Source organism: Myotis brandtii, unplaced genomic scaffold, assembly GCF_000412655.1.
Source record: "Myotis brandtii unplaced genomic scaffold, ASM41265v1 scaffold1563, whole genome shotgun sequence".
Taxonomy (NCBI): Eukaryota; Metazoa; Chordata; class Mammalia; order Chiroptera; family Vespertilionidae; genus Myotis; species Myotis brandtii.
Window position 1 is genome coordinate 85,118 of NW_005355679.1, and position 9,268 is coordinate 94,385.

At 40.0% G+C, this 9,268-nt stretch overlaps 1 protein-coding gene across 1 annotated transcript in view; it reads right to left on the reverse strand.

The window, feature by feature from the left end:
• Nucleotides 1-1,142, reverse strand: part of LOC102260680 (zinc finger protein 33B-like) — a 14,539-nt gene extending 13,397 nt beyond the window's left edge. Inside the window, 1 exon segment of the mRNA XM_005861772.2 lies at nucleotides 1,068-1,142. The gene's annotated coding sequence lies outside the window, so the exon portion shown is untranslated.
• Between the last annotated feature and the right edge of the window lie 8,126 nt (nucleotides 1,143-9,268).

Here is a 9,268-nt window from a genome sequence, read left to right on the forward strand (position 1 = left end):
CAGGAGGACTGTCAATATCCCTTTGACCTGCAGAAGGTAGAGGGAAATGGTGAAAGACAACCTATCTGACTCTAATATAATCACACTAGTGACCTGGTGCACAGATTCATGCACATTGAAAGGAAATTAATTAGAAGGTGGCCGGCAGGGCGGGACTGGGCGAGATGGGCCGGACACGCCCTGGAGCCAACCTCCCTGCAGTCCCTCCCTGGTGCCTGAAGTGTAAGCAGGGTCCCTCCAGCAGGTGGAGTCCCTTGGCCTGGCCTGCGGGGATCAGAAATCAGGACGAAACCAACTCTCCAACATCCACCGAGGGGTCCCAGAGTGCAAGAGGGCACTATGCAAAGTTACTGTCATATAGGGTGTGGAACGCAAATGCAAGTGTGCAATAAACCAGATTCGGGCCAACAGTGCCCCGGCAACAACATAACCCACAGCCAAAGGTGGAATTGCACGGCCCTACGAGGAATCGGGCTCCCTCCACTCTGGTTTCGGGGTGCATTACTCTAGAACTGCCACTGCCAAGTCACCTCCCGTGTTGAGAGTCTGCCCCCTGGTGGTCAGTGCACATCATAGTGACCGGCCGGACACTTAGCATGTTAGCCTTTTATATATATAGATATATTGCTTTGGGGCATAAAATGTTTAGTGGGTTAATATAAATATTTGCTTCCTATGGATTTTTTAATAGTTTAAGTCTCCATTGATGTTCACAAAAAATTTAAATGACAAACCTGATTGAAACAAAAAACACACCTAATGAAGGAACATTAACCCTTCACCAAACCTGTGGTGAAGAATACTGAGGGATAAGCTGTTTATCAATGTCCCTACTACCATTACTAAATTCTTTAGATAGTGACTCCTAAGAAGACTATAAAAAGCAGTGCTTTAAGGAAAGGTCTATGTTTTAATTTATCTTTGTTGTCATTTCTCAAAAGGATCTTTTATACAAAACTTCTTCTACTTGTGTGGAAAAGAGACAGTAAGTGCTAGCTTAGGAGTCAGGAGATCTGGCCTTTAGTCTTCACCACTAACAAAGCTGTCCTCCTAAATGAGTCACTAACATTCGGAAGAAAAATGAGGCACAAAGAGCTAATCCTTGAAACTTCTTCCTGGATGTTAGTGCAGCAAGTCCGGGAGCCACAGCATCTACCAAGACACAGGGATGGGCATGGCTGGCAGCACCGCAGACCCAGAACGGGTACCGGGAGACCAAGGAGCCTGTCCCTCCGTCTGGAGAGGAACGGCGGAGTAAGCGGCGACAGACAGCGCGGGAGCCTTTCCCCGCAGACCCAGCTCCCCAAGGAGCACGTCTCCCACACGCACACCCTCCTCCCGCAGCACCGCGCCTCACCACCGACCAGATGCACCCCCACGCCCTCCTGTGGCCGCAGAACCGTCCTCCCCGCCCCCTCTCCCCGCTCCGTGCAGAGGCGGGTCACGTGGGGGAGGGGGGTCCAGTTCTGGGTCCGACAGAGACGCCCGTCCCGCCGCCCAGCCTCCCGCGCTCACCCGCGGCTCCCTCCTCAGGTGACACTGGCCCCGGAGATCGCACAGACTCGGGGACCCCAGGACCGCCTCCTAAGCGAGGCAGAGACAAACAGAAGCAGCAGAAGGCGAAGTGCAGAGGGGAAGGCGGTCCTGGGCATGCGCAGAAGACCCGCGCGCGGAGCCTGCCTGCCCTCCCTCCAGGCTGCGCGCCAGCCGTGCGGGGTTGGCGGGGAGGTGCAACCTCAGCTGGGGGAGGTTGGGGAGGTCTGAGATAGTTCCCTGTTCCGTCCTGGGCTCCCCGGAAAGTTCTGGATAACAGCTGAGTTCTTTGTGCAGCCAGAGCGCAACTCAGACACAAAGCTGTCAAGGAGAGGCAACCTGCATGTCAATTTCACTTTTTCAAATACTGGGAGATAGATCCCAGCAATACAGAAGAGTGAACTCTAACCCCATCACTGATCGCAGGGCGCGGGGGAGAGTGTGTGTGGGTGTGGGTGTTTGCGGGGGAGGGGGACGTGGCAAGAAAGCTAGTCCATCAAAATCATGTAAGCAATAAACGAAAATTGTAGGTAAATCAGGAAAGAGACAATCCAAAAGAAAATAAATATATTTATTCATTTATATAAACATATTCTTTCCTCTGTGACAAAGTTACTTGAAAAATAGATATACCCTTTCATAGATCAATATTCTCTGACAAAAATTACAATAATAATCTCAACAAATGTATGTACTTTTTTCTCTTTGATTTTTAATATATTGTGTACTATACAAAAGCATTCTTAACTTCATCTGAAATAAATAAAAATTTAAATTAACAGCCAGGGAATATTTTTAAAAGAAGAAAAATGCTTAAGAAATACCAATATGGATAAATTACTCTATTATTCAAAATAGTTCAGCATCTGCTTAATGGAAACACTACGGCCTAGATTGTTTTTAAAAATCTAGTGTAATTAATAAATGTAGCATTTCAAAACAATGAAAGAAAGAATGGAGTATTCCAAACAGCAAGTCACCCCCAATAATTTGGAATAAAGGTTATATACATAAACTATATGTGATGGAATTCATGTGGATTCAAGATCTGAAATGTTTAAACCACTAAGCTAAAAAAAAATACAGTAAATGAGATCAAGTTGTGACACCAAAGATAGAAACCATAAATGTAATATCTGATACATTTTATTATAGAAAAATAACTCAATTCTAATTTTAAAATGTTAAAACAAGTAAACCAAAAAAATTACATTTTTACTATTTGAAAGAAAATATATATTAATTAAATAAGGATATCTTTAAACCAATAGAAAGAAAAACTTAAAATGGGCTATAGAACTGACCAGTAATAGCCCCGTCTGGGTGCTCAGTCATTTGGAGCATTGTCCCATACACCAAAAAGGTATGAGTTCAGTTCCAATCAGGGCACATATCTAGGTTGTGGGTTTCATTCTCCAATGGGAGGCAATCTCAATGATTCTCATATAGATGTTTCTCTCTCCCTTCCTCTCTCTCTAAAAGTCAATTTACCAAAAAAATCCTTGGGTGAGGATTTAAAAAAAAAGAACTACCAGTAATGAAATTAAAAAGAAAATGCAAATGAATATTTTTATTTAAAAAGTCCATTATGATAATTAAAAGATGCAAATGTTTAAGTAAAAACATATATCATTTATTGAGATTAAAAATTTTAATTTATATACACAAAAGTTCACTCTATTTGATGCAGTTTTATATGTTTTGACAAATGCATAGATCTGTGTAACCACCACCACAGTCAATAAAACTGATTTCATCACTGCCCAAGAATTTATTTTATGCTACTCTTTTGAAGTCAAACTCTTACACTCTTAACCTCTGGCAGCCACTATGTATTCTTCATGCCAACAAATTTTCTCCTTTTCTAGAAAGTCATGTGTATGGAATCGTACAGTACGTAATCTTATGAATCTTGTATCTTTTACTTAGCACAATGCCTTTGAGATTCATCTGTGTTGTTTCATGTACCAATGAACTTGGGTTTTGTTTGTTTGTTTAATCCTCATTCAAGAATATGTTTATTGATTTTAGAAGGAAGAAAGAAGAGAGAGAAAGAAACATCGATGTGACAGAGAAATATTGATTGGTTGCCTCCCACATGTGCCCCAACCAGGGACCAAACCTGCAACCTGGGTATGTACCATGACTGAAATCAAACCCAAGACCTTTTGGTGTACTGGTCAATGCTCCAACCAACTGCGCCACACCAGCCAGGGCCCAATAAACTTGGTTTTTATTGCTGAGTCCTATTCCATGGTATATATTTACCACATTTCACCTACCTAGTCCCCAGCTGATTGGAATTTAATTATTTCCCATTTGAGAAAATTATTTTCAAAAAATAACCATTTTCAAATATAGGATTTGAGAAGATTGAAGACTAATATACAGTTATGGCACCTCTATTGTGAGTTTAATTCATGTAAACTCTCTAGAGGTGCCTGTGCTTCAAATGCAAAAGCAGCAAGAAATATTTAAAAATCAAGGAAACATATCACCTAAAGAAAGCAATAATTCTCCAAATACCAAGTTTGAAGGTACAGAATTTTGTGATGGAGCAGGTAAAGAGTTCAAAATAGCAGTTTTGAAGAAACTCAAGGAGCTACAACAACATTCAGAAAGAAATAGGGGGGGGGGAGATATGAACAATGAGTTGTTTATTAAAGAGATATAAGTCATAAAAAGTAACAAAACAGAAATCCTGGAACTGCATCATTCAATGAATGAAATTTAAAATGCAATAGAAAGTTTCTACAGAAGAGCAAATTAAATATAAGCAGCCCAGCTGGTGTGCCCAGTGGCTGAGTGTTGACCCATGAACCAGAAAGTCTCGGTTTAATTCCCAGTCAGGGCACATGCCCTGGTTTTGGGCTCGATCCCCAGTGGGGGGTGTGCAGGAGGGAGCCAATCAATGATTCTTTTATTATTGATGTTTCTATCTCTCCCTCTCCCTTCCTCTCTGAAAACAATAAAAATATATTTTTTAAAAACGTAAGCATAAGTGAGAAAAAAGATAGAAATAAACCAATTAGAAGAAAAAAAGAATGAATAAAGCCTGTGTGGCCTATGGCACTCTGTCAAATGTACAAATATGAAAATAATTTGGGTTCCAAAAGGAAACGAGAGGGAAAAGAGGAAGAAAGTATATTTTAAAAAATAATAGCTGAGAATTTCCCAACCCGGGGAGAGGTTTGGACGTAAAAGACCAGGAACCCAGCCCCACTGGTGTGGCTCAAAGCATCTACCCATGAACCCAGAGGTTACCTGGTTTGATTCCTGGTCAGGGCATATGCCCAGGTTGCGGGCTCCATCCCCAGTGGGGGCGTGCAGGAGGCAGCTAATCAATGATTCTCATCATTGATGTTTCTATCTCTCCCTTCCTCTCCCTTCCTCTCCCTTTCTCTCTCTGTTCCATAATAAAAAAATATACTTAAAAAAATCACAAAGCCAATAGATCACTCTGTTCTCTCAATGCAAAAAGACCTTCCCAAGACACAGTATAATGAAACTGTCAAATATCAAATATAAAGAGAGAATGCAAAAAAGCACCAGGGGGGGAAAAGATTGTTACTTCCAAAAGAATCCCCATTTGGCTGTCAGTGGATTTCGGAGCAGAACCCCTACACACCCAGAGAAAGTGGAATAATATATTCAGAGTTGAAAGAAATAATATGCCAGATAAGAATACTCTATCCAGCAAAGCTATCCTTCAGATAAGAAGGAGAAATACTTTCCCAGATAAACAAAAGCCAATTTTATCACCATTGACATGCCTTGCAAAGAAGACTTTTAAGCTGAAAGGAAATGACACTAACCAGCAACATGAAAACATATAAAAATATACAACACACTGGTAAAGAAATATATACAATCAGACTTGGAAAACTGAAATTCTGTAGTAGAATGGTATGTCAATTTGTTAATAAATATGCAATACAATAAGAGGTAAAAAGTGACATCAAAAACATAAGAGGGGACAAGTAAAAGTGTAAAGCTGATGCCGTTGTAATAACCTGGTAATTATTTAACAGTAAAGAAGGGAAGGGAAGGCTATATATAGGCATACAATTTATCCAGCTTTGCCAAAAAGCTGCATTTAACACTCTCCAAGTCTGTTCCCCACTCATTGATGGGGGAAGGGACTAGACTAGACAAAGGCAATTTAGACTCATGCCCAGTGAGGTCTGATGATGTGGGAGGCTAATTGCCTGTCAATCACACCTGTAAACAAGTAATTGGCCAGGATGGGCGTGGCCGCTGCAAGGGCACAAAACCTAAATATTTAAACTTAACAAAGAAGTGAGCTCTCTCTTGGGACTCCTGCTGCAGGGGCTGCGCTCTCCCGTGCACATGGTGCATGGCTCTGTTGCGCTCCCCACGTGGACTAGTGGACTTTGATCTGGCCTGAATGCCAAACCACACCGGCTGCAATATGGAACGGGAACTCTGGATACCGCCCCGTTTTTGACTCTGCTGAACTCCCAGCTGCACCTCTTCCAGGACTGGCTTAAGGGGCTGGGGACTTTGGAAGCTGAGAAATGTAACTTTACACAAAGGAATCCTTCTTCCACATTCCATCCTCCAGTGGGGGCTTCTGAAAATATTTCTTTCAGCAGCACCCCAAGAACCTCACTCCCCCCAATGTTAGAGGAGTTCCATCCACTGGCAGCAAAGCCTTTATAGGCCATCAAAGTTACTATCTTTAATGGGCTTTATTGTCTGTGAGATGTCTTATGTAAGCCTCGTGTTAACCAAGATGTAAAAACCTAGAATAAATTTGCAAAAGATAAAGAGGAAACAGAGTATACCACCACAGAAAATTACCAACTTACAAAGGTAGAAGAAAACAGAGGTCATAAAATGGAAATACAAAACAACCAGAAAGTAAGTAATAAGACGGTTTCACTAAGTCCTTACATACCAAATAACTCCAAATGTAAATGGATTGAATTCAGAAATCAAAATGCAGAGAGCAGTTGGATGAATAAATAACAAAAACCAACTATATGCTGCCTACAAGAGACTCACATCAGCTTTAAGGACAAACAGACGGTAGTCTCAAAGGATGAAAAATAGATTCCATGCAAGTGGACATCAAAAGAAAACAGGAATTGCTATATTTATATCAAACAAAATAGACATTAAACCAAAAATGGTAACAAACACACAAGATTATATAATAGTAAAGGATCAATTCATCAAGAAGATACAATAATTGCAAATGTATATGCACCCAAAATCAGAATCTCTAAAAACATTAAGCCAATACTAAAATATTTGAAGGGAGAATAGACAACACAATAATAGTAGGGAAGTTCAGTACCCTACTTTCAGCAAGGATAAATCATCAGACAGAAAATCAAGAAGGAAAATTTGGACTTGAAACATACATTCGACCAAAAGAACTTACAGAACATTCCATTCAACAGCAGTAGCACACACATTCTTCTCAAATGCACACAGAACTTTCCCCAGAAGAGAGCATATGAGAGGACACAACGCAAGTCAGCAAATTTGAGAAGACTGAAATCATGTCAAGTATTTTTTCTGAACACAAAGGTATAAAAATAGAAATTAACAAGAAAGCTGTGAAAGCTAAAAATATGTTGAAAGTAAGCAATACATTTCTTTTTTGTAATTGAATTTATTGGGGTTACATTTTTGTTTGTTGGTTTATTTTATACCACATCTCATCCTCCCATGGGGTCCTCTGAAAATTCTTATTCCAGTGGTGCCCAAGGACCCAACTCCCACGAGCAATTCTCCGATGAAACCTTCATTGTTATTTTGTTCCCTGGATGCCATCTCTGTGTGCGGGTAAATGTTAACTGTCCTATACCCACCAATGTGAAAGGAGTATGTGCCTCTCCGTTTTACTCTTTATTCAGTCTCAGAGATTTCCCTGCTTTGCTTTCTCCTGCCTCCCTAATCTACCACCAATGGGTTTCATGCAATTCTCCTTAGGTCTCTTCCTTTGATTTTAATGTATAAGATTAGCTATAAAACTGCCATTCTCTGGAGCATTTTCTCAACCCATTACGATTTTGTTTCCTGGCAATTATCAGCTTGGTTCATATAAACTCATAAAAATTCTCTACAGGTCTAGACGTTTCTTACATCAACAACTGAATGTTATATATTATCTCCATTGTTTGAAATGACAATTTTAACATATATTAAATTCTTATGTATATTTAGATCTGTTTCTGTTCTTTTTGGAAGCCAGCATCACACTTCTAAGTTATTTTTATAATAATACACAAGCGTGTATTATTATAAAAATAACCAGAAATTAATGTACCTGGTTTCAAGTTCTCTGTTTAACATTCCCAAAAGAATATGTATTATTCTTTAAGGTTATACATTTCCTGATAAGGTTAAAATTATTTGTCAAGTAGAACAAAACCAAACTCTTCATCAAAACTTTTTATTGTGATTTTGATTGAAATTAAATTTTATAGGATTTTCTGTAAAGGTAAATACAAATATAAAACAATAGAATTTCCCCTGGTGCAAAAGGGGAAAAGACCTTAGCTCCGCTCTTTTCTTAGAGCATTTCCTTGAGAAAATAGTAAATCTTTTCTTTGTCCTTTTCATATGTACTAGTATGTAATCTTTTAAAAAGTAAATAAGCCTGATTATTTTTACAACCCAGGAAACCTCCTTCTAAAGGCCTTGAAGCTATGTCTTTGAAATGTAACTAGCACAGACAATCACTCTATTTATCAGGTGGATTTAAGATAAACTATGTGTAGCAAATGGAACATCCTCTTAAATGGGGTATATATATACTAGAGGCCCTGTACACAAAATTTGTGCACGGGAGGGGGAGTCCCTCAGCTCAGCCTGCACTCTCTCGAAATCTGGGACTCCTCGGGGAATGGCCTAAACCAGCAGTTGGACATCCCTCTCGCAATCCAGGACTGCTGGCTCCAAACGGCTCGCCTGCCTGCCTGCCTGATTGCCCCTAATGACTCTGCCTGATCACCCCTAACCACTTATCTGCCTGCCTGATCACCCCTAACTGCTTGCCTGCCTGCCTGATCGCCCCTAACTGCCTCTGCCTCAGCCCCAGCTGCCGTGGCTTCTTCTGGAAGGACATCTGGAATGATGTCTGGAAGGTCGTGAGGCTGTCTGGTCTAATTAGCATATTATGCTTTTATTATTATAGATATATACCTGACTATATAAAAGTGATTTCTGTCTTTGCAAACTCATTAGCAGATGACCTGGGATGCCTATCACAGTTTCCTTTAAAGCTTATTCAATAATAAAAACTTTTCTTCTTTTCTCCATCTGTGAAGAGGATATTTTGGGTTGACAAGAGACATTTTTAATTACTTCCCCAACACCTCTCATCTAGAAAACTAGTGTGTGTGTGTTTATGTGTGTGTGTGTGTGTGTGTGTGTGTGTGTGTGTGTGTGTGTACCCGTGCATACATTTACAGGGTGGAACAAAAGTAGGTTTACAGTTGTTTGTATGGAAAATAATGCAATAATTTATAAACAATAATACAAGAATAAACTTTCCCATAGTTACAACTGTAAACCTACTTTTGCCCCACCCTGTACATATATACACACATACTCAAATGTATGTACATATTTCCTCTATATAGTTTTAACATTAATTTTATTTTTTTTAAATATATTTTATTGATTTTTTACAGAGAGGAAGGGAGAGAGATAGAGAGTTAGAAACATCGATGAGAGAGAAACATCGATCAGCTGCCTC